The sequence below is a fragment of the Halichoerus grypus genome, chromosome 1 (assembly GCF_964656455.1).
Source record: "Halichoerus grypus chromosome 1, mHalGry1.hap1.1, whole genome shotgun sequence".
Classification (NCBI taxonomy): Eukaryota; Metazoa; Chordata; class Mammalia; order Carnivora; family Phocidae; genus Halichoerus; species Halichoerus grypus.
Window position 1 is genome coordinate 68087600 of NC_135712.1, and position 25559 is coordinate 68113158.

The window sequence follows — 25559 nt, forward strand, 5'->3', positions numbered from 1 at the left end:
TTTGCATGACTAAATGTCATTGCTGACTTCCAAGAGCAGCTTCCTCAGGATCCTTTGGGATCCTGAGGGTGGGTAAGGAGGCAGGAATACTTCTAGGCTGACCCAACATGGGCAAGAATCAGACTGCTCAGATCTGGAAAGACTGAAGCAAAGTCTAGCGTTGTGTCTGGGATAGAAAAGGGAATTTGATTTTTGGTCATTTAGTTTTGATTTTGAAGGTCCTGAGGTACTTTCTAATTTGGGGAAGGGGGAGGATGGGCTTTAGGGTAAATGCCTTAAATTTTCAGTTGTTAAATCCTGAGACATCCTATGAGTATGTCTAGAACTGAGAACTCTCTGATTTTGGTTAATGCCCTTGTAGGTGACACACAGATATCCTGATGCCACCCCTGGTCTGCTGGCTGAGCGTGCCCTGCCAGTGCTAATCATGTGCTCGTTGGTGGGATAGGTGGTAGGACTCACAGCTGCCTGTGGGGATTAGGAGAGCGTCATCACCTCCCCTGATCTCACCTAGGCGAGTAAAGGATATTGGTCCATCTCCCCGCAGAGGTCAGCTCCAGCCACTGACTTCCTTAACTGTGACATCCCCTAAGGGTGATCAGAGCAGAGCTGGCTATTCTAGGAGACGGATTTCGAGAGACTAAGCCAAAAGATAGCAAGTATGGGTCCATGGGGCTATGAGGATACCCTGGGTCTCTTGCCTCTCTGGACAGGCTCTGGCTACAGCTGTGCCCCTGACAGGGTGGGTGGCCCTGACTCCTGGGTTCATGATCTTTTGGCAGGTAGATCCTGTGTGGGTCACATGATGGATGTTTCCATGGGTGGTCTTGCTGTCCAAAGTCAGGCTTGCTGCTCCAATTTCGTTATGGTTTTCTTCTTGGAATGCACAGGTGGCTTATGTCAGTCCTCCTGGATGAAAGATAACTTTATTCCTTCCTCACAAACACAGTGCTCTAGTCTGAGAGAAAGCTTAGCCAGCACCTTGGGGGAATGTAGGTAACTAGAGCTGACTATATTGTTTTCCTTGGCCTTGGCCTTCCCATTTTCTAAATCTAGGGTATGATTAACAGGATTGGCATGGAAGGGGAACCCCCCACTGCTAGCAGAATTACTGAATTCAACTAAATATGTACTGAGAATGAGCCATGTCCCAGCGCTGGGTTGGATGCTCTAGAAGATACAGAAATGTTAACAGAGAGATTCTTGTCTTTGAAGAAATTTACAAGCTAGATGGGGAAATGAAACATATATATGTATATATCACATAACTAGATAAGTGTTCATTCAGTGTTTATTTACCCAGCATTTTCTCTTAGCAGACCATGAAGAAATCAGAAATGCTTTTACCCTCAAGCTGCTTAAAAAGACATGTTCATAATTATATTGTAAAGCAAAGAATAAGAGGAGTTCCAGGAAAATGCTCTTTGTGAAAGACTGTATTTAATGCCAGGAGATAAACATTACTTCTATTAGTAGATCAGAGGATGGAGCCACCAGACAGAGATTTTGACTCTTTAGATTGCTCTATCCCCAGAAGCTAGCACACTGCCTGGTACATATAATGCTTAAATAAATAAATAAATAAATGTTGAATGAATGAATGAATTTTGCTAGGCTGGAGTGATCAGAGACAGCCTTAAGGAAGAAGTCCAGCTTGAGTGAGATATTTAAAACATAATAGAATTTGGGTAGGACTGGGGAGGGCATTTCAGGTTTTTCAGGGGAAATCACTGCTACCTCCATAGCACTCTGATATTGATTTCTCTTTCATGTTTATAAAATACTGTATAAGTCACTCATGAGCATTCAGCCATTTCTTACCTTCTTTATCATACCATTAGGGAAAGGTTGACTCTGGGGCCCCTGAACCTGATTGTATGAGAAAGTGCAAGAAATAGCGATTTATTTTTACTTGCAGCATTTCTATAGTTTGGGGATGCCTTTGAAGCCCTGTTGAATGAGACTGTGGATTGAAATTCTCCAAAAGGCCATTAATTATTGAATTTGCTTTGTTGTAAAACAAAGGAGATGCTTACAGGTGTCAGCTGTTGAAGATGTAGAGTGAGTTAGTATCAGAGATGGGCAATGGAAGTCTGTCTGTGGTCTTAGGACATCACCTGGCCACTCCTTTCCTTTGTGTGATTTACCGCCCTGCTTTACACTCAAGATGGTGGACAGCAATGACATCTAGTCATTGTGCTCCTAATCACAGGCAGACCTGCTCGCAGACACTGAGGGAAGAAGACAGGACACTGTCAGCACACTGCTGCAGGGAAGATGGGCAAGGTGGCTTCAGATGTCACATAGCATCCTTCTCTCTTTGGTCTCCCAGGGGCTTTCTGTGCGGCAATCAGAGATTTTAGTTATGACTCTAAAAACAAGTCCCCATGAGAGAATTATGGGCTGTTAATCTTGTCAAATGGTGAGGTGAATGGTGTCAGGGAGTTCGGCTGCAGTGGCTGTAATGGAAGTTTCGCAGGTGGTGGTGCTAAGGAGAAGGAGAAAAAATTCCTGGCGTCATGGGGATGACTTACCTTCTGGGAAGTGGGACTAGATGTCTCAGTGTGGTCTGTGTTGCTGGAGGAGGCTTGCCATCACTCTGCTGCTGCTGTTGTAACCTCGAGCAGGTTCTGGGGGCTGGATCTGCCATCCTCATGTCTGGGAGTGCATAAAGCCAGCCTGTAGGATCCTTCTCAATGGGCCTCTCTCTAATGATGTGCATGGAAACTTGACTTCTGAGCATACATGGTAAAGCTGTGGCGAGAGTCTGTATTTAGCACTGTAGGGACAAGGAAGACGTTCAGAGGCATTTAAGCCAAATCTGTGCTGAGCCTGCAGAAGAGGCACAACCCTATTTCAGATGCTGGAAGTATAAGAAAGACATACGGTCTTTGCACGACCACCAACAAAAGCAGCCTCTTCACAATGTATAAAAAGCTTTCATATGTGTTATCTCATTTGAAATCCACAATAGCCTTCTGAGATAGGTAGGGCAATGATTATCATCACCCTTTTCCAGATGAGGAAACTGAAGCTCAAACAAGTTAAGAGATTTTGCCTAAGGTGGCCCAGCTAGCAAGCAGAAGCCAAGCCTTGAATTCAGGGCCTCTTGCTTTTTTCTCTTATTTCATGTTGTCAGTTCTTAATCATGAGAATAGACAAATATGCATGGCATGACTCAAAGATGCTAATATTGTGAAGAGGGAGGCACAAGGTCAGAGCCAGTGTGGTGAGTAAGCAAGAGTTCTAGGAGCAGGTGACCTTGAGCTATCATGCGAAGGAGAAGAAGCCATGAATGTGGTGGGTAGAGGGCTGCATGTTGTGTTCCTGGCAATGCTGGCAGACGTCGGTATTCAAGCCCTCTCTTCTTTATTCCTGGGCATGCAAGGGAGGCTGGGGGAGTCAAGGGCACTGAGGGTCTGAATAATTGAAATCAGAGGAAACACAAACATCTCTTTTTAACTTACAACATAATCCCCTTTTCCTAGAAATGCTTTCAACATACTGCTCACAAACAGCAAAATGCCTTGGAATGGATTCCTTCCACTCCTTGTCTTTGATTCCCCTGCGAGCAGGGAAATACTTAGGAGGAGAGAAAAGATGTCAAGAATCTGGATGATCCGCAATTAGGCCATTAGCCCTTCTGGTTGATTAGGACCAGGCTGTGCTGATCAGGTATTTCTACTTGAAGCCATGGTGGCTCCACGAGTTGGTGGCCCCATCTTGGTTTGGGCCCTGTCTATGTAAGGTAGGTGTGGAGAAAAAGGATATAATCCACCAGCTTGCACCAAGAAACCCAACATCTCATCTACCAATGCTCCCTATTGGCTCTAGGGTACCCTTTAGTGACATCGCTTCTGCCTTCCTGGCTTACCTTGATGTTCATTATAGAAAGGTTGAATAAAAGAGGATCATAGTTTGGGGAATTCCTGGCTGAGAGTTAAGAGAGACTTCCTTACTTTTGCCAGGCCTCAAGTGAACGATTCTCTTCTCTCTTTTTTAATAAATCGTAAGTGAAAATTTCTGCACTTGAAAAGACAGACATCAGAAGGATTTTTCAGTAAGTGCCCTTTTTTTTAATTGAAAATTATGTTTGAAAATAATCCAGTATTACCCAAACTGTTTTCCCAGCCACTGTTGTGAGGTTTCTCTCATTCAACCATTGGACTGTTTCAAATGTATGAGCAAATGTTTGAGAGCCCTTCTTGCTTCCTACCACTGCTTCATCTTAGGAGAGATGGGCAATGGAAGTCTGTCTGTGGTCTTAGGACATCACCTGGCCACTCTTTTCCTTTGTGTGATTTACCGCCCTGCTTTACACTCAAGATGGTGGACAGCAATGACATCTAGTCCCAACTTTCCCTTTTACTTTGAGGGCACAAAGCCAGATTCACCTAACAGAGATAACACAAAGTTAAATACTTGCAAGAATTTCTCATGATATAACAGAATATAAAGGCTATTTCTTTGCTATAACTTAGGTAAAGTTTCTCATGGAAATGGAATGGCCCAAGCCCTGTTGTACCATGCTCTCCAAGTGACAGTTTCATCAAGTCCATATGTTCACAGATGAAGGGAGTGTTGTCACATGGCAAATGGCCAAGAAAGCCCCTGACCCACTTCCACAGAATTGTCCAAGAGTACCTGGCACATTCCGCCCCTCCATTATTCCCATCGATTGTGAACAGACAGGCACAATACTCTTTAAGTCATAGTAAAGTGACTTGTATTTGGCCATTATCCAAGCAAAATGAAAGAAGGTGCTGTTGTCTGTCTGGCTCAGCTACAATATAGGATTCACAAAACAACGACCCCTGGTTCAATAATGACCAAATCCAAGGCTGCCAGGATGGGTGCTTTAATGGCAGCAGCTCAGAGACCATCATTCACAAATTTCAAATTAGTTACAGATTTGTGGGTTAGACTTGCCTTGTTGTTGGCTTCCTTTAATTTCAGACTCTATGGCCTCTCCACGTTGCGTCAACTTGTTAAATATCTGGTAAGCTTTTTACTTTTCAGGTTGATCCTTGTTAGGATTATCTGCCAATTTAGGAAGATCTCAATTTACTCTAAACAGATGGTTCTGAGAATAATATGCATGGACCCTAAAGTGTACCTGACACAATTATTCTGGGTGATTTTTCTAATCCTCTTTCCCTTAGTGAGGTTTTTAGGTCCCACACTCCAGTATTCATTGTAGTAACTAGACTAACTTGCCATTCTATGTCACCTCCTTCCCAGTCTGACTCCAAACTTTCCTCTTCCAGAAAGTTTGCTTTGATTGACTCTATTCCCTTGTGACCACAAGTTCTAAACTAGTAGAATATTAGTTATGGATGAGGTCTTAGGGTCCTTCGAGTCTAACTTCCACTTGAGGCAGAAATTGCTTCTGGACGACCTCTGACTGGTGATAATCCCTATCTTCCATGACAAGGTGCTCATGACTCCACAAGACAACTCATTTTATTACTGGACAGATCTAATTGTTAGTAAATGATTTTATGTAATGGAAACCTGACTTTGTCTAATTTAGGCATGTTGATCTTAGGTCAGCCCTCTTGAGTAATACAGAGCTATATAATTTCATTTGTGCTTGAAGTCATTCAGGTAATTGAGGACAGCGGTTTTTATTACCATACAGTCTATTTGGCAATGCTTTAGACTTTTTGATTGATCCTTGTGTCCTTAATTTTGTTTTCTTTCTCTTATGCTTCATTTATTACTCCTATCCCACAGTTTTATAAGTACAACCTGTCTGTTATTTTGTGTCCCTTAAGAATTTATGCCTTTGGGAGAGGATGTGGAGAAAGAGGAACCCTCATGCACTGTTTATGGGAATGCAAATTGGTGCAGCCACTCTGGAGAACAGTATGGAGGTTCCACAAAAAAGTTAAAAATAGAACTACCCTATGAGCCAGCAATTGCACTACTAAGTATTTACCCAAAGAATAAAAAAATACAGATTCAAAGGGATACATGCACCCTGATGTTTACAGCAGCATTATCAACAATAGCCAAATTATGGAAACAGTCCAAATGTTCATCCACTGATGAATGGATAAAGAAGATGTGGTGTGTGTGTGTGTGTGTGTGTGTGTGTGTGTGTGTGTGTGTAATGGAATATTACTCAACCATCAAAAAGAATGAAACCTTGACATTTGCCATGACATGGATGGATCTAGAGTATATTATGCTAAGTGAAATAAGTCAGAGAAAGACAAATACCATATGATTTCACTCATATGTGCAATTTAAGATACAAAACAAACAAGCAAAGGGAAAAGAGAGAGAAAGAGAGAGAGAGAGACAAATCAAGAAACAGACTCTTAACTATAGAGAACAAACTGATGGTTACCAGAGGGGAGGTGGGTGGGGGGATGGGTGAAATAGGTGATGGGCATTAAGGAGTACACTTGCTGTAATGAGCACTGGGTGATGTATGGAAGTGTTGAATCACTATATTGTATACCTGAAACTAATATTACACTGTATATTAACTGGAATTTAAATAAAAACTTAAAGAATTTTTGCCTTTGATGTATACAATGTTTTAAATTACTCAATTATTTTCTTCTTTCATGTATTCCCTCCATTAATACTTAGTAAGTCTTTTTGTGTGTGTCCTGGTCTATGGTAAGTGCTAGGAAGACAGCAATGAATAAGGCCAACTTCCTGCCCTCAAGAAGCACTTACTGATGTGTCTCACTCTGACTTTTCTCAAGTTGTTCATTATACCTGTAGTCAAACTTATCAGTAGGATAAGATCAGTTAATGAACAGAGAAAACCAGAAGACTGGAATGTTGAGAAATACATACTTTCAACTAACGTTATGTTTGTTTAACTGATGGCTGCTCCTTGCCCCTCTTTCTACCAGTTACTTTTTGTATCTTAAAAGATGTTTGTCTCTGAAAAAGATGTGTTTCCTACAAAGGTTATTTAGTTACCAAACATTTATGAGGACAGAAGCCTGAGGTGAGAATGGAAGTCTCACCCAATCCTGTTTAACCCATTTAATAGTGGTAGTTTTACTTTTGGTCCAGCCAGAAGAAAGGTATTCATTATGAATTGATAGTATAAGGAAAACCAAATGAAAATTTAAACCAAGTGACAAGAAGTCAGTGGTCCCTCAGGATGGAATAAGACTTTAGATTCCTGAGAAATATTGATTTCGGCCCCAAAAAGATACCTGGAGAAAAAGTAAGCTTGACAGAGGGGAGCATTGTGATCTAAGAACTGTGTCTTCATGTGAGTGGCTCTGGTGTAGTGCCCCTACTCAGATGCTGTCTCTGCCTTCTTCAACTGGTCCCAAAGGGTTCTGGGTCTAGAGTCACCTCATGGGTCTGACTCTCCTATGCCTGTTCCTTGTCCCATCCCCGACTCCCCAATGCTAGCTGCCCTGTGAACATGGTTACCCTGCCACATGGGGGAAAGAATCAGCTTTTCAATCCAGAGAAGCCAGGGAGTTTTTCTCAGTCACTTGCACTTGACTTCTAGAGAGCCAATCCAGAAACTATGAAATGAGAAATTGAGGGCTATAGAATGCCAATGAGCAAAATTGTGCATAGTCTCATCTGTCTGCTTACGTGAGAGTGTTTCTGAGCAAGTCCCTAAAATTCTCAGTCACTGTGCTCAGACAGCTTTTGTGTTAATGAGAGAGTCAGGCCATACTTGGGAGTGGTAGCTGAATCATGTCCCAGCAACATAGTGGTGTGGAAAGCCACTTAGATAGGCTTGTCCTGTTTACAGACTCTAAAGGTCCCATGTTTATTCTTACTCTTGTCCCTTGCTCTACTAGAGGGCAAAGCACTCTCCACCAGTGCTCCACTGTTCTGCCTTAACTCTTACCTGCTTTAAGGAGCAGTTTGAGACTCATCCACTCTTTGCCAGCATGTGCCAGTCCACAGCGACTCCTTCTTACATTTAGTGATCACCATAGATATGTTCTTTAAGTTTGGTATATTTTGTAAGGTTGGGGAATGTGTCTTGTCTTGGGCACTGCACTTGGTGGTAAAGTGTGGACTGGATAGCATGTTTCTCTTCAGTCATTTGGGTAATGGCATTAAGAGGAAGTAGCTGGAGAGAAGGAAGGTGGTAGTGGGCAGAGCTCAGGGAAGGAAGGGATAAGGTAGAGATTGACCTAGTCCCAAGAGAAAACTAGACATTATCGTCATCACCTTCAGTCACCCATTTACTCTATCACCATGGCCCTATATGCAGGACTATTTCCCTCTTCCATTTTCATTCCCTTAAGACTTGCTTTCCCCAAAAGCAAGGGCCAAGGCCATGACTGGTGTTTGTTTTAACCTCATTTTAACTGTGAAAGAGGTTGGCTGGGTAAAGTGAGAGGAAGAAGGCAGGTGACAACATTCCATGTGATTTACCCTAGGGCCCTGCCCCCTTAAAGAAAGCCTGGTGGTTTTGTGTGTGTGTGTTTTGTGACTTCCAGACGTCTAGCTCAGTAACCTAAAATATGTGCTTTATAAGTGTGTGTTGATTGTTTGAGTAACATTTGCCAAGCTACATAAAAACAAATGAAATGAGTAGTAACTCATTTATTTATGGGGCAACCTTCATCATTCAGAAGATAGAAACAGTCTTATAGCAGCAAAGAAGCCCATGCACATTGAGACCAGAATTTACTGACTGACGATTGTGTGTAAATTAAAGTTCCTGATTGGGCCATCTTGATTATTTCCTAGAACAGAGATTAAAGGGAAGTGCTATGGCTTGCTGATACATTAGTGATATCTACCCAGGAAGGAGGAGACAGTGAAATCCCTAGATAGTTAATATAGGGGCAGGTATCTCTCTGTACATCTCAGTATGGTCTGGCGAAGGTTAGGTGGTTTCCTCTGTTCAAGAAGTAAAATAAAAAAAAAATAAAAAAAAAAGTAAAATTGTTAGAATTTTTTTTAAAGCTACTTGAAGACTAACGTCAGTTGTCTGAAAATCTACCTGAGGTACCTTGTTTCCCAGTGAGACTTTAAAGAAGAGTCTTTACCAATAATACCAAGTGTTGGTGAGGACGTGGAGCTCCTGGAACTCTCTTTGCTGGTGGAGTGTATATTGGTGCAAACACTATGAAAAAATTTAGGTGGTACCTATTATGTATACCCCCATGACCCTATAATTCTTCACCTGGATATACTCAACAGATATGAGGGTTTATCTTCATTAAAATATGTACAAGAACATTCCTATCAGCTTTGTTCATAACAACCTCAAACTGGAAACAACCAGAATGTTTCTGTAAGCAGTAGAATGGATAACTACATTGTTGTGTATTGTTGCAACAGAGTGTTATACAACAACTAGAAAGAATATACAATATATTGGCATACTAACAGAATGGGGGAATCTTACAAACAGAATGTGGAGCAAACAAGCCAAATATAAAAGTATATATACTACACTCATTCATTTATATGAAGTTCAGGAACAAGCGAAACCTGGTGTGTGGGGTAGAGGTCAGATAAAGATTATTCTTGATTGGAAGGGGGCATGAGGGAAACTTCGGGTAGTTGTAAATGCTCTAAATCACCATCTGGATGGTGGTTACATCAATGCATACATATGCAAAGATTTACCCAGCTTTTCCCTTATGATTTATACACTTTACTGTGTTCAAGTTATACTTTAATAGAAAAGAAAGAAAAAGGAGGTATTGCTGAAGTATGACACTGAGTAGTTTGCCCCAGACCCCTGTATCTTCTATTTGTCTGCAGGTTATCAGTGTCATTATGGCACTTGACTCTGAAGCTTCTTGTGAATTTTATTTTATTTTAAATTTTTATTTATTTATTTATTTGAGAGCAAGTACACTGCAAATGGGTGGGGGGAGGGGTGGAGAGGGAGAGAGAGAATCTTAAGCAGTCTCCACGCCCAGTGCGGAGCCCAATGTGGAGGTGGATCTCACAACCCTGAGATCATGACCTGAGCTGAAGTCAAGAGTCGGGGACGTAACCCACTGAGCCACCCAGCCACCCAGCCACCCCCACTTCTTGTGAATTTTAGCTTCTTACTCCTGCTCTCACTTGCTCAGGAAAGAGCTCGGGTCTGGAAGTCAGGAGGTTTCTGTTGTAATCTCTCTACCCCTCTTGCCAGCTGATTACTTATGGGTAAGTTCAACAGGGAAGTCTATGAAATAGGTATTTCAATCCCTCCTTCACCTTTAACCCCCAGGGTCTGGTGGGCATCATGTTAGGCACAACGTCAAAGAGTTTTAGGAAAAATCAAAAGGGACCCAAATACCAAGATAATTATTAGACTTGAACTTGAGGGAATTGATACCAGCTACTGATTTGAATCATAGGAAGAGCTGCTGTCAAAGACCGTGTTGTGACTTCAGACGGTTGGGCAGTGATTCATGAATCATTTTGGTACTCAGCCTAGGGTAGTCAGGAGCACATAAGGGTGACTTGTGTGTAGGGAAATATGGTGATTACAGAAATAGCCAGTGCCAAGAGGTCTGAGGGTCTAGGAGACACACTGGTCAGCATCAGGGGTTTAGGATGATGGTTCTTCTCAAGGGCATGCCTTTGGACCAATGTGCCTAAGTGAACAGTGCTCTGCTTCGACCATCCAGGTCTAATTCCAGCTCTTCTACCAAATGGCTATGTGATATGAGATACCACCTCACTGCTCTGGGCCTTAGTTTTCTCATCTGTAAAATGGGGCACTAGATGTCTTAGGTTCTTCTCAGCTTTAACTTCCTACGTTTCTTCCTCATACAGCTAACTCTCATTTATTTCTGTGTATGTATTATGTGTCAGTTTTAAATCCTGAACGGACTTTCTTTTTTCATGTGGCCGTTTTCTAGCATTCCTCGTTTTTGTGTTCAGGAAAGGCAGATTCATTTTTGAACAAATAGATCCTTCATAACTCTGCTATGAAAAATCATGTTGTCTCCTAACAATAAGGTTCATTATTCTGGGTTATTGATTATCCATCATTTTGATTACCCAGTATCTCTTTCCACCATTAGTGCAGATGACTAAGTGCTGCTGAATGATACAACTGTTTCCCCATCCCGCCTGCCTCCCTCTGCTCCACTGGAGTCCCAGCCTGGCATGCACTGATGAGCAAAGCTGAACGTTTCGGCCATGCTTCCCTAAGGGTTGTGAGGGCAGCTCCATCAGCGCTTCCGGGGTCCAGGGTCTGGCACCCGGGCCAGTGACGTTACTGGTGTGAGGAGGAGAAAGCCAGAGGGGAAGAGAGCTGCCAGCACTGGGGAGGTGAGCACTGAGGTGTAGCACGACACACTTGTGGGCTTCTTGCCCGGCCTGAGCTTTTTAAGGCTGAATGAAAATGCAGAGCCAAGGAGAAAATATGTCATTCTCCTCAGGCCAGCCTGGGCAGAGGTCTTATTTTGCACGTGGCAGGACTTGGGGAAGGAAGAGGAGGGGGGATGGAGCTAGGGGAGGGTGACTTGGCAGTGTCTGGGAGGGAATCAGGCCCTAGTATTCCTGCTTGGGGAACGGGAGAAAAGCTGCGTGGCACCTTTATTTTTCCTGTTCCTTCATGACCTTTTCTGCAGGGATTTCTTCCTGTCTCATGTTCTAGATTCTTCTCTGGGGGGTTCTGTGGGTCGGGCAGGAAACTAGACCAGGCCTTGGCCTCTGAAGACACTGTTTCTCCCCTGGCAGCCCACCACCTCTTTGGAGAATAGTCCTGGTTCCTGCTTTTGGGGTGTCTAAACCCTTTTCTCTGAAGTCTTGTCCCTTCTTCCCTCTGTGTCCCCTCTGCCACTCCCTTATTTGGTGTGGGAGTTTGCTTTCTTTCTTTTTTTTTTTTTTAAGATTTTATTTATTCATTTGACAGAGAGCGTACAAACGGGGAGCGGCAGAGGGAGAGGGAGAAGCAGGCTCCCCACTGAGCAGGGAGCCCGATGAAGGACTCAATCCCAGGACCCTGGGATGATGACCTGGGCCGAAGGCAGATGCTTAACTGACTGAGCCACCCAGGTGCCCCTGGAGTTTGCTTTCTGAAGCCTCTCATAGATGATGGCATACTGACTGCTTCCCTGCCCACTCCCACCTGAAGTGGCCCCTCCCTTCAAAGCAGGCCCCCTGAGGGGGACTGAGGCCAGGCATGCCACCTGTGATCAAACCCTGTGGGCTCTGCATTCTGGGAACTGTTTTCCAGTGTGGTGCTGCAGATTTGTTTTTTTCTGAACTATCCTTAATGGTGACAAAACCTTGTTCTTTGAATGTTAATTGATTTTTGGAAACAGCCCAGCTTCATTTGGGCAAATCTAGGGAAAGAGGGAATCAAATCTAGGCAAGCTGAGTGATAGTGGTTTTAGTATTTAAAAAACCCCAAAAAACAAAAAAACCAAGGTTTGCCTACAAAGTAATGACACAATTTGCTTATTGTTTATTTTAAAATGACAGTGAAGGTTGTTCTCAAGAGGAGACCAAAAATGTTTTCAGCATCTGCTGGGATAAGCATAGAGCCCAAGGAAGCAGCTACAAGGAAGTCCCCCATTTCTCTGTTCAGTTTGGGAGGGTTGTGGGTTGCTTGTGTGTCTGCAGCATCATAGGAGACCCAGGGCACTCTCTGTGACTGCACACCCACTCCTGTTCCTTGTGGGAAAGGAGGGGGGGCTAATTTGGGGCTATTGCCAAGTCCCCTGCTAGCCTGAATTCAGATGTTGCTGGGGAGGGAGATCAAATAATGAGAGGATCTGCATTAGGAAGGACCGCCTGATGTGGAGAGAGCTCACCCTGAGCCAGTGGACCTGCCTGAAACCACAGGCAAAAAGAGCTTGGGAAGAGTGGGAATAGGACAATGTGTTCCTTGTGTAATTCAAATGGCCTTTGTAAAGTTGTTTTAAAGAGCTGTTCTTTGAAAGAGTTGAGGATGTTAGAGCTGGGGTCTGGGTTATGAGCGGCCCTCTGGGGACAGTCTGGCTCCCAAGGACTCAGGCTCTTTTTCGGAACAGGGACTGAAGACACTGGGGACATCGAGATGGCTGCTGGAGAGAGCTCTTGCCCAAAGCTGTGAACAGCCAGCAGGTTTTTCCTTTGTGGCTGGGGTCCTCGATGATGAACTGATACAGTGGACATTCTAAATACATCTGTCTAATTGCTGAGCTCAGAGTCAGCAAGGGGCCTCATCTGGGGAAGGGAGAGAACTGATGCAGACTGAGCATCTACTGTATACCAGGCATTTATATACATCATCTCATGTAAGATGGACATTATGATCCCCATTTTACAGATGAGAAAACAGAGGCACATATAATGAAGCCACTTCCTCTGATCTCCTCATTGCCTTCTCTCTCCTCATTGCACACTTGTTCAATCTTTGCACTCTGCACATTGCATTATGATTATTTGCCCACTCCTAGAGATTCTAAGGGAATTGCAGGGTGAAGAATCCCAAGTCTGGCCTGCCCAAGTTCGTCCTCATCAACTGGACAGGTGAGGGTGTAAATGATGTGGGGAAGTGAGGGTGCACCAACCATGTCAGTGTTATGGCTAGCTTTCTGAAGGGGGCCTGTGTGACTGTCAGTGCAAGGACCAAGGAGCACATGGAGCCTGAGCGCATCATGCAAAAGGTGGCCAGGGCCTCAGGTGCCAACTGTGCCTTCCACAGAGAGAGCAGCCATTTCCAGGACGTGGAAACGGGTCATTTCCAGGCCCCAGTGGGCTCTGTGTACCAGAAGACCAATGCCATATCTGAAATCAGAAGGGTTGGCAGACACAGCTCCTGGGCCATAGCAGAGAAGGAGGTGGAGAATCGCAGGCTGGAGGGGAAGCAGTGGGCAGAGGAGAGTGGCAGCGCTAGAGCAGGGGCACGGGGGCGGGGGCGGGGGCGGGCAGGAGCTGTGAGAGGTCTCCTGCCTGGAGTAGTGTGATCGGGAGGGGCGGGGTGGTGAGGCTGGACCCCAGAGGAAGTGTGAGCAGCCCGAAGCGGTTTCAAGGAACACAGAGGAGTGGGAGCCTGTCTGTCAGCAGCCAATACATGCACGGGAGATTTTCAAGCAGAAGGAGGGGGCCATGTCCACCACATCTGTCTCTAGCCCCAGCCAGGCACACCGAGGGGTCCCTTCCTGCAGAAGCAGCCCACCCAGCCAGAGACCCGCCTCCGCAGAGTGCCGCCCCAAGCGTCCTCAAGGCCCAGGGCAGCTCTCCGTTAGGAGCCAGCGCCCAGCACTCTGCTATGTGTGGCACAGATGCAAGAGGAGGCCCCCAGAGCAGGAGACTCTCTGAGGAGGCCCTGATACTGCAGCAGTGAGCTGCTGGTGGTGACCTGTGGCCCACTACCCGCAGCCGAGTGGGAAAAGGCTCCATGCCTGGGCTCTATACCACTACCAGGCAGTCGAGGGTACCGAGATCTCCTTCCAGCCCAAGAACCTCGTCACTGGCCCTGAGGTCATCGATGAGGGCTGGTGGCATGGCTAGGGGCCCAATAGCCACTTTGGCATGTTTCCTGCCGACTCTGTGGAGCTCACCGAGTGAGGACTCTCCACTGCTGCCTGCACTGAGGCCATCCCTCCCTTCCCTCCCCAGACGTGCTTTCCTTACTGCCGGGAGAGGTGGTGTGCATGGCGTGAGAGCCATATGGCACTCCTCCAGGAATGGGACCACCCCCAGAGAAGACAAGCCCTTGAGCTCCCTCAGCCCTGGGTGGCTCAGCCTCTGTCACCGTAAATGCAGGGATACCCTGGTGATTCCTAAACATGCTTCTGGCAGCTCTCAGGCCTTCCCAACTAGCCTGGCCTTTGACCCCAGCAGAGGACACTGAGCCAAGCCCTGCCCATGGCCAGCCCCTCAGTGACCTCTGCCTCAGGAGAATGGTACTGCCAAGCTGGGTGGTCTGAGCAGGGCCATTTGCCTTTTCTTTCTTTTCCTCTTGGCTCTAAAGGGTGTTGGCTATGGCTATTAGTGACCCTTGGGAACAGTGAACTTAGCCAAGTTTATGACCGAAGTCAGAGTGGGTCGCGATGGTTTGGGCAGCACTAGATCATCTTTCTGGATCCTGTTCTGTGCTTCCGGTTCTCTGTCCCTCTGCCTGGGATGTGGACTACGGGCACTGGGAACAGGGATGACCAAGCCCCCATCTGAGTATATGAAGGAAGGCATAAAAACATCAGCAAACAGTTGTCCTTCCATGTGGCGAGCCCTCCTCTGCTGGCCCTGGTGTGGGCTCTCAGCTGATTCTGGTTCAGGAAAAGTAACCAGAGCAGTCTACGCCTGCTGTCCTGCACTATTTCTATCCCAACCCACCTGTGTCTGCTTTCCGAGTGAGACGTGCCCTACACGGGCCCTACTTGTGACCTGCCCTGTCATGCCTGAATGCCCCCAGGTGGAAACAAACCCCTTTCCTGGGTGTCTCCAGGGAGTGTATGCATGCATGCACCCTCAGACCTTGGGCCAACCATTAGCCACCTGGAAGAGGCATAAGCGTTAAGATGTGGAAGAAAAGAAGGAAGGAAAAAAAGAAAGAAAGAAAAGAAGGGAGGTCAGAGCAGCCCTAGCCAGAGTGTAAGTTCCCAGGCATCTCTTAGTGGCCCCAGCAGGCTGGCATCTTAGGGTTCACAGGGCCTGTCCTTCCAGAAGTCCCCTCCCATAGTTCAGGCTGCTTGTACCCTTCTAGTCTTCTCTCTGCCTCCCTGCCCATCTCTGGGACCAGTGGGAGCTGAGCATTCAATCAGAACTGCAAAGTCCTCTCTCCCTGCTGGATTGTCCCTTAGACAGTGACTTAGCTGGTCAGGAGGGACCCCCTCACTCCGCCTGCCCTGTCAAAGCCAGTCATGGCTCCCTTAACTTTGAAGTCTGCCAGATCTGACTAAAAGAGGAGGGGGAAGTGTCTGTGCTCTACTCCTCAGGGGTATCACCCAAGAGTATTTATACCAAAGGGGAGTGTTCCGTTGCCTTGGCAACTTTCTTGCATGGGTTCTGGTGCTCAGAATATCTGACGAGTCTCAGAGTTTCACGCTCAATGGGCAGAGGTGGAGGAGCAGATGAAAGGGTATATCTCAATGATCTGGGCCAGGGCCAAAGAGGAAAAGGGTGGCTAAGACAGCTTATATAAGAAACTGTGGAGGTCACAGAGAATTCCTGCAGTTCTTCCCTGTCCGCCCTCTTTCCTTCCACCTTTCCCCATGTAGTCACATCTTCCCTTCTGTGATGCTTCTGGGGCCTCATGGTTCTATGTATCACTCAGTCACCAGCATGAACGGGGGTGGGGAGGGGTCCGCATGGGCAGAGTGAACACTGGGGGTTCCCTGCTGGGTGCTGAAAGAAGTGGTGGATACAGAGGGAGGAAGAGTCAGGGACTGATGTGTGGCTCTTCATCATGGCCTCTCTCCCTAGAGAGCTCCCCATTTGTTGGGGGAGAGCATGGCATCCCTGCCATGGCACCTCTGCTGGAAGGAAAGGGAAGATGATGGGGTGAGGGGGCCCAAAGGTTAGGAGGGCGGTGTTCTCTGGTTTTGTTCATCTATGTCTGTATCATGGTACCTACAATACAGACGTAGGATGGCAGAACGAGTTCGTTGCAAAGATAGTTGGTGCATCTCGGGCCAGGGCAGGGTCAGGGAAGATGCTAGAGGGCCTGCAGCAGGAGGGGCTGGAGAAGCTGGGCCGGAGGAGGAGAGTCCCTGGGTGGCAGAGAAGCCCTCTCCTCTTGGCTTCCATCCATGGGACCTTCTCCTGTGGTGATGCAGTCCTCTTTGAAAATTCCTCCTTGGTTACAGGAGGACCAGGGTAATGAGGAGGCAGAGGGCCCTGAGGTTTGCAGCACTCCTTTTCAGTTGGTCTCTGGAGAAAATATGCTGAATGGCTGTTTTGTGTGTCAAAGTCCAGGTGTTGGTGTTGAGTAAGTGGGTCTTCCTCAGAAACCCAACCGAGTGCTGGGCCTTCTCTGTCTTCCTATGGCATAATCCTCTTGAGCCATACTTTGGCCAGCATTTTAATGCATTAACTGCCTCTATTACATCTAACTTATTATGTACTGGCCATGTGCTAGGCATTGTGTGGAAGAGACTCTTTAGAACTAGTCCTTCCTACCTTGCTGAGAACTGCTGGACAGTGGTCCCTCTGCCTTGTTAGGGACAAGGGGGTAAGTACACAGAGGAGCAAGGCAGAGTTTGGGTTGCAGTTAGAAGGAAAATGAGAATGGTTACACCAGGGCGCCTGGGCTTCCCTCCACAGGGGTTTCAAGGAAGGTGTGGGCATTGGCCTTTAATCTGCTGAGGATGGAGGTAGAACCCTGGGGTCTGGATATTAGGAGATCATGGGTCATCTTTGAAGGAACAGTTTCAGGAGATGGGGGTGGCGAGGAAAGCAGAGCTGAGAATTTCTGTATTATCTGGAAGCGCTTCGTGGCTCCCACCTAAGTCTCTCCTGGTGCACTTTGATCCCTTTTATTTTGGTTCTATGGGCAGTGGAGATGGCTTTTTCCATGGTGTTTTGCAATGCCCTTCTGGTACTGGGAGGTGGAGGGAGGTACTGCCTTGCTGACTCTCATATTACACTCCAGGGTCCCACATTGTCACCTGGTAAGTCCAGCCAGCAGGTTGTCTGTTTTAGGACCCCTCTCATTCAGATCCCCGGTGAAGCTATGACCTTGCTCTTTCAGGCCCCTTTGCCCTCTGGTGTCTGACTCACTTCAACGTCTCCAAATAGGATCCATGATCTCAGCTCCAAAATGACCCCCTCCTCCGCTCCAAAGCATCAAAACTCTTGCCCAGGCAGCTGATAAGTTGATGTACATTTTATAACTTATGATTGACTGGTAACAGCTCCATGGGCTTTCCTCAGGGGAGAGTTTGATATTTAAGAGAAGCATGTTAAACTAAAGAAGTAGACCTCTAATGGTAGAATTTCAACTGTCATTGACAATCAGGCAGAGTTGATATTTTGGGAGCCCTGGGCTGCATTTACAGAAGAGCAGTTATAGCTCCCCCCACTCCCAGCTGTATGTCTGTCAGACTTTATCATGAGGATGCAATTCAGTTTGTGGTGCCCCAAACCCAGCTTCGGGGGAAACATGATCAACATTTGGCTAGTAGAAGGGGAAACTGACATTTTTTGTGCTGCAGAGCATATAACTAGGCCTTCTGAGTAGATATCTATGGAACAACTGTATCATTGAGAACTGATGGGAATGCAAAGGCCTGCTCTCAGGTGGGGGTGAAGGGAACTAACATTTAACTGATGCCGTCTGTATGCCCTACACTGTGCCAGGTACCTGACACTAAGACGCTTGTCTTACTTTTCCGACAGGTTGGGCAACCTGCCCATGCACGCTCAGGTGCAACAACTGTCATTCATGCCCAGATCTTTCTGACTTCAAAGTCCTATCCCGTGTTTCTCTACCAAGATGCTGGGCAAGGTCCTCTGTGATCTTCTGTCCCTGGCAAGGCTGGTGATCCCTCACTAGAGACAAAAAGAATTCCTGCTTAGAGAGGGAAGTACACTAGATTCTTCTGGGCCTGACCCTGTTTGAGAGCTTCTCTTGCTCTATTGATGGGAATAATTAAGTGTTGGCTCAGGGTTTCTGTTTCCATTCTCCTTGTGACTTCTCTTACCAGGACATACAGTTCCTAACTCACAGAGCAGCTGACTTGCCTTCCCTGGGGGCTTAAGGACCAGTGGAGGGCGGTCTCACCCTGGGTGATGGGTGACGCCTCTGGCCCTCCCCCAGCCTCAGGTTTCCTTTTCCTGAGTTTGTGATTCATGATTTTTTCACTTGAATATCCTAGAGACAGCTTAGACAGAATGTCTAATAGGAAGCTGATCAACCTCATCATCACCCTCCCCCCAAATTTTATTTTTTGCTGGCCTTCTCTAGTTCTGAACATGGGACTCTCACTCTCTTGGCTTGAAGTTAAGTTAATTTTGATTCCCCCTTCTCCTGTTCCCCAATCACTAGGACTTTTCTGTTCATCCTTGAAATATCCAGGAGACTAGTCCTTCCTTGCCATCCTCAGTGACACTGCCTAGTTGGGACCCTTGTCATCCCATGCCTATTAGTCCCTTCCCTGGTTCTCTGAGCACTGCTGTCTTCCTTTCATTAAACTCCCTGTTGACCATTTCTTTCCCCTGCCCAAGCATGGCCAGTGGTTTCTCATAGCCTTCTGGTGAAGGATTGGACCCTTCACTCCCTCAGTGGAGGCCCTATTGTCTCACCCAACCCAGCTGGTCTAATGTTTCCCACCAGCTCCTTCTTCTAAGTGAAGTGGTCTTCCACAGAGCATGTTTCCTGCTTTTTCTCCTATGGATGAGATTTTCCTGTCCCATAGGTCCTCACCTGTCTCCCCTCTCCCCGCCCACCCTCCCCCTGAATCCTTCAAAGCCTACCTCCAGTCCCCTTCCTGCACAGAATCCCCAGCGCCCACCCAGATCTTCCCCCATTTAAACTGTGCTATATGCCTACTTTGGCAATTTTTGTAACATTTCACTAATTGTTAATTTTCGCATTTTATCGCCCTGGTTGCAAATTAATTCAGGGCAAGGACTGTTTAATATACTGTTTTCTTTTCCATAGCATTTAGCACAATGCAGGGTGTTGCTAAATGCAGGGGCTGCCGGGTTCTCCTTTCTACTCATCGAATCTTCCTCATACTCACCGCCCCTGTCCTCATCCCTAGGAACCGCCCCTTGTTAATCCTGGCCGTTTTTCAGCCTGCCAGTGTCTTTGCCCCTATTGCTTCCTGCAGTCCTTCTCCTGCCCCATTCTGATGCCAGCCTTACCATCTTGGAGAAGCAGTGCGATCCAGGCAAAGTGCACAGGCCACGGAGCCAGGTGGGTCTGGGTTTGAATCTTGCATCTGCTATTCCTAGCTGTGTGGGCTGACTAAGTTGCTTAACCTCCTTGTGGGGTGACTAAGTTACTTAAGCCTCCTTGAGGTTTCTTCAACTCTGAATACGGGGAAACGATTCTTTATGGTCAGGTAAGCGTGCACAATAGGCCCTCAATAAAAATTAGACTCCCTCCCCCACTGCATCCTCAATTCCTCCCTCTTCCATATGGCGCTTCCTGAGTATTCCATTTGATACTCAATTCTGCTTTCTCTGCAGTCCTTTTGCATTTATAGTATCAGGGACTCAGCCATATCTGAACTGTTCATTTTAGAGATCCAGAGACTGAGGCCCAAAGAGCCTTGCTGCGGGCTGCGCAGAGCCCATGGACAGCCAAGCCAGGTCTAACACTCGGGCCTGAGTCCCCGCAGGTGTCTGTCAGCACCATGCTATCCTCTGCATGCCCTGACCCAACAATGTGAGCCCTCCGTCAGCCCCACAACATCCTGCACCTTGCAGAAGGAACAGGGAGGAGGTGTTTAATAAATACTTGTTGATGCTCTGTTTATGCATGTGCGTCTTACTCCCCTGGTGGACGTGTGTTCTCCCAGGCGGAAAGCACGCCGGGCTTTGTGCTGTTCTTTGTATTCGGTACAGACCTGGATTTAATAACGGTAGGTTAACTTCAGGCCCAAGAACAAGGGTTTTTGCAGCTGGGCAGGAGGCCTCTCTCTGTGGTTCCTGGGGCTGTCCCCACAATATTCTGGCTGCCTCTGGTGAGCATGATTCTGTGCAGTGTCCAATTGTGAGCTGCTCCAGGGGAGAAGCCTGTGTGTGCAGGGTGGTGCTCACTGTGCACCACTTTGCCTCCCATTTGGTACTCCTGGGCCGCCTCCTCCCCCCACCCACTCCCTCCCTGCACCACGCTGCTTCTGCGCCTGCTCTGGCTAGGAATACATCCTCCTGGTTGCATAGCAACGTGTTTGGTTTCCTTTACTTCTCCTTCTCCTCCTCCCACAAAACTGCCTGAGCTCTAAATTTAAGGTAGTGTGTCAGGAGATGCCACTACCCCCCAAATGCCTCTGAACCCCAGCATTGTTCCCCCTATAGCTACCAGCTTTGTGAGGGCAGAACACTTTGTTCACTATCCCCAACACCTAGTATACTTCTTGGCATATAGTAGGTGTTCAGTAAATATCTGTTGGATGATGAGTGAATGAATCATTTTCTCAGAATCCCTACAGTTGAGAGGTGCTTCTTGGATTGGGAAATGTTATTACTGACTCTGGGATGGTCTATAATTGACCACTCCTGGCTGGATGCCTTCCTCTTTTTCTCCAGCCACCTAAGAAATGGGTGGAGGAAAAGAAGGCACATATTTCTTCATATTCCATTGGCATGTGGATGGTGACTATGTTTTCCTCTTTCTTTTCTGGAAGCTGGTGGTTCAGTCGATCCACATGATTTATGGAGCCCAGTGAGATACCAGTGTAATGGGGCTTTATGATTCCTGCCTTGGGGAAGCTTATGGTCTGAGGGGCTGGGGATAGATTGACTCTTTCTGGTGACAGGAGTGTGAGGCTTGCTTTCAGAGGTAAGCTTTGAAGTCACAAAGTACTAGGTTTGAATCCCAGCTCTGCTAATTGCAACTTGTGTGACCGTGGGTGGGTCGCTTAACTTAGCTCATGGATTGTAAGAGTTATATGAGAAAAACCATGAATAGAATCTAACAGAGTGTCAGGAAACAGGGGTGCCTATATTAGTGCAAATTTTCTTTTCCCCTTTTAGTGAGAAGACAGAAATAACCCAGAAAATGCCTGTCAGTGCTAGTGATGGGATGCCATCAATATGCAGGCCTACAGAGAAGGGGGAACCCGGGAAGTATCTGCTTTTTGGGGCTAGAGGGAGGGCTCTCCCTGGAGCTGATGTATTTCCTTTTTATTTTTCCCTAGTTTAAAAAATAAGGGATTTCACAACTGACTTCCCAGCTACCCTATATTCGTCTCCTTCCAAACATCCTCACGTACATCCCGAATTGACTCAGTGTAAGCCTCAGGGGGGTGGGGTGAGAGATTTAGGGTCCAGAGGGAGGATGAAAGTTCAGTGACTCCTCTGGGGTCATGGAAATAAGCTGGAGAAGAGGAGGCTGGGGAGAGGCCGCTGTTCAGCTAAAAATAGCATCAGCAGTGGCCGCAGCTCAGGAAGCAGCCAGGGGTCAGAAGTTGGGGCCGCCCCAGCACACATTCCCAGCAGAGGACTTGGAGTTTGGCTAGCTGTTCCCTGCCCCTTGGGATGGGGTGGTGGACAGTGCCTCATCACGTGGGTCGCCTGTGCCTGCCCACAGTGGGCAGCCAGCATCTCGTGTCCCCTTCCAAGCCTGCACATCACATTGCTTCCTCGTCTTCCTGTTCACTTCACACACTGCCCCCACTCCCTTCCATCCTCCCCTTCTAGGGCAGTGCAACAGCAACATCCATTTACTAGACTTTTTACAAACCAGCCACTTTGTACTAAGTGTTCTTGGGCTTCTGTGCTCTGGAAGTCTGTTGTCTGAGATAGCATCCTGGACCCATGGACCGCCAGAAGAACAATCGAAGAACAACCATTAAATAAACACAAAATAGATGAGATAACACGTTCCCATCCTGTATGAGTTGAGGCCAGTGGTATTTGTGGGGGTCTTCTGGGTGTGTATTTGAGAAAGCTCGAGAGTTTCCTGCTTGAAAAAGGTGAGGATGAGCTAAGTTCGTGCTGTCCTAGTGCCAGTGATCCGGAAACAAACCCCCCTCCCACCCGCAAGAGGATGGAAGAGGAGTGCTTTCTGGCTGGAGTTTAAGACCGGACCTTGGGAGGAGGTGCATGCTGGAGGGGAGGAGTTTAAGGAGAAGGAGTCAAAACTGTCTCCACGTTTGCTGCAGACTCATTCTGATAACTGGATAGATCACTGGATTTGAATCCAATTGGATCAAATTAGATTGATCAATGGATCGATGCATTGATTGAGCCATTCACCCACTCAACAAACATTTAAGGAACATCTGCTAAGTACCAGCATGGATGTGAGGGCATTCCAAGCCAGTGGTTTCTTATCCTAGCTGCACACTGGAATTACCTATGGAATCTGAAAAATGCTGATGCTCAGGTTTCACCCCAGAACAATTACATTAAAAAAAAAAATCTCTGGGTCTGGGAGGCAAGGCCTGGGTAGTTAAGTTCCCCAGGTGATTCCACTGTGCAGCCAGGATAGAAAGCCACTGTTCTAAGTGAGCCCAAGGCTCCTTCCTATAACACTGCCACTCATTGCCCCTTTCTGCTGAGTTCCCTTTCCGTCGTTGCCTGCCGAGTGATGCGATTGAAAATGTGACCTGGAGAGGCTGAGACATAGCCAGCACTCTATGGCCAGCTCACACAAATGTTTATTGAGCAGCTATCATGGGCCCAGCATTCAAAAGACACAAAGGTGAGAATAACAGGGTCCCCTGGAAGTAAATTAATATAAGCACTCCACTTCCTCGACTGTTTATTTGGTAAGCCACCCCAGCTTTTCTGATGAATGGGATTTTCTGTGATTTATTCTCTCTTGTCCCTCAGTGGAAGAGAAACAGTGACTATATCTGGTGCATTTCAGTTAAAGCAGGTGGTAAAAAAGACCCCCACAGAGATAGACGGAGGGCAGGCAAGAAGGGAGGGATGCTAAAGGGACAAAATGTGTTCGTTGGTTAGGTTTTCAAATGTGCTCTCAAGTTGTCTAAATCATGAAACAGTAGGAGTAACTAATATGGCTGTTTAATATTTGGATTATCAGCAAGGGTTTGAGCCCCTATGAATCATCTGTCCGACCACCTAGGCATAGTGGAGTGACCCTGGCACTCAGAGAACATGCAGTCTAGCTGGGGAATTTACACTGATATGAAAAACAGAGATTGTAAGTACTTAGTTGTGTTTTATGACTAATGTTATCAGGAGCTTGGAGAAAGGAGGTACCGGAGACACTACCTGAGGTGCAGTCCGTGGCCCAGCTCTGCCCACTGTTTGTTATCAGCCGGGAATGAGAAGTAGAGAAACTGAAAGGAAGCACTGATAAACTTTTACAGCAATTTTTCAGAGTAATTTTGTCTGAACCTAAAAATTTTTAAAAGGGGGGGCTTATATTTTGTTTTTAAAATTGCATTTATCTAGTAATTCATTTTTTATTGTATTTTATGAAAGTACCAGTCTATGACAGATTGGAATCAAAAAATGAAAGAAAAAACAAAAACCAAACTAGTCCTTTACTGCAGATGGTTGAAAGAGTATTGGATGGAGTAGCTGGAAATTTGAGATATCATGGCAAACTGGAGAGGTACCAGCAAGCGAGAGAACAGTGGGACTTCTATTTGATATTACAAAGGGAATAAGAGTGTGTCCTAAAAACCTAGACCTTCCTCATCCAGGAGGCTCTCAGACCGTGAATGTGTTTTCGGGTTTTGGTGGATGCTGGAGCTTTATATGTGCTTCGTATGAATTATTTCATTGCCTCCTCTCACAGCCCTATGTGATAATAGTGCTTGTCTCCATCTCTGTTTTGTGGAGGGCTAATATGCACAGCTCACTAAGGCTGGTGGTGAGTAGTAGACCTGCATTTTGAAGACAGGTGTGTTGGACTCTGGAGCCTGGTGGTTCATGAACACCCACCGCCACTCCACGTAGCCCCTCCAGGTGACAAGGAGCATGGACCACAGACTGTGCCCATCCAGACAATCCAGAATAAGAATGAGAAGAAGGCCCTGCAGATACAGATCACAGAGCTCAGGGCTATCCTTCCAGAAAGATACCCTATATCCTAGGAAGGACAAGGTGTGAACCTTTATCTGGAAGTCTTCTCTCTTCTCCTTGATGCTCATTTCCAGAAGTATTTTAATAGATGAATCCGATCTGGTTTGGGCCTTTTATTAGACTTTGAATTATCCCATCAGCAGCCTTTGCCAGTGGCAGCTCATCCATCTACTTACTTTTAAACTTTTAATTTTGAAATAAAGATTCATAGGAAGTTGCAAAGAAACATACAGGGAGCTCCTGTGCACCCTTCTTCCAGCATCTCCCACTGTTAGTACAATATCAGGAATTGACATTGGTATAATCCACAGACTCCCCCATCCACTTTTTTCTATTAATTTCTTTGAAAGATTATTTTTTTAGAGCAGTTTTAGGTTGACTGAAAAATGGAGGGAAAGATAGATTTCCCTTTTACCCCATGCCCCCCGCTTGTCCACATTCACAGCCTCCCTGATTGTCAGCATCCCCCACCAGAGTGGTGCATTTGTGACAGTTGATGAACCTACACTGACACATCATAATCACTCGAAGTCCATCATTTACATTAGGGTTCACTGTTGTTGTACATTCCATAGGTTTGGACAAAAATATGATAGGTATTCACCATTATGGTATTATACACAGTAGTTTCACTGCTGTAAAGATCCCCTGTGTTCTGCCTACTTGTCCTTCTCTCCTCCTAAACCCCTGGTAACCAGTGATCTTTTTCTGTCTCCATAGTTTTGCCTTTTCCAGAATGTCACATAGTGGAATCATACAGTATGTGATGTTTTCAGGTTGGCTTCTTTCACCTAGCAATATGCATTTAAGATTTCTCCATGTCTTTTTGTGGCTTAACAGCTCATTTCTTTTTAGCACTGAATAATATTCTATTATCTGGATGTACCATGGTTTATCTGCTCCCCAACTAAAAGATTATCTTGGTTGCTTCCAAGTTTTGGCAATTTTGGATAAAGCTATAAACATCCATGTGCAAGTATTTGTGTAGA

General features: G+C 46.3%; 1 protein-coding gene and 1 pseudogene across 20 annotated transcripts in view; both read left to right on the forward strand.

Annotated features, from left to right (window-relative positions):
* Positions 1–25559, forward strand: part of KALRN (kalirin RhoGEF kinase) — a 642588-nt gene that overhangs the window by 87618 nt on the left and 529411 nt on the right. The window lies entirely within an intron of this gene.
* LOC118522561 (drebrin-like protein) lies at positions 13464–14468 on the forward strand (annotated as a pseudogene).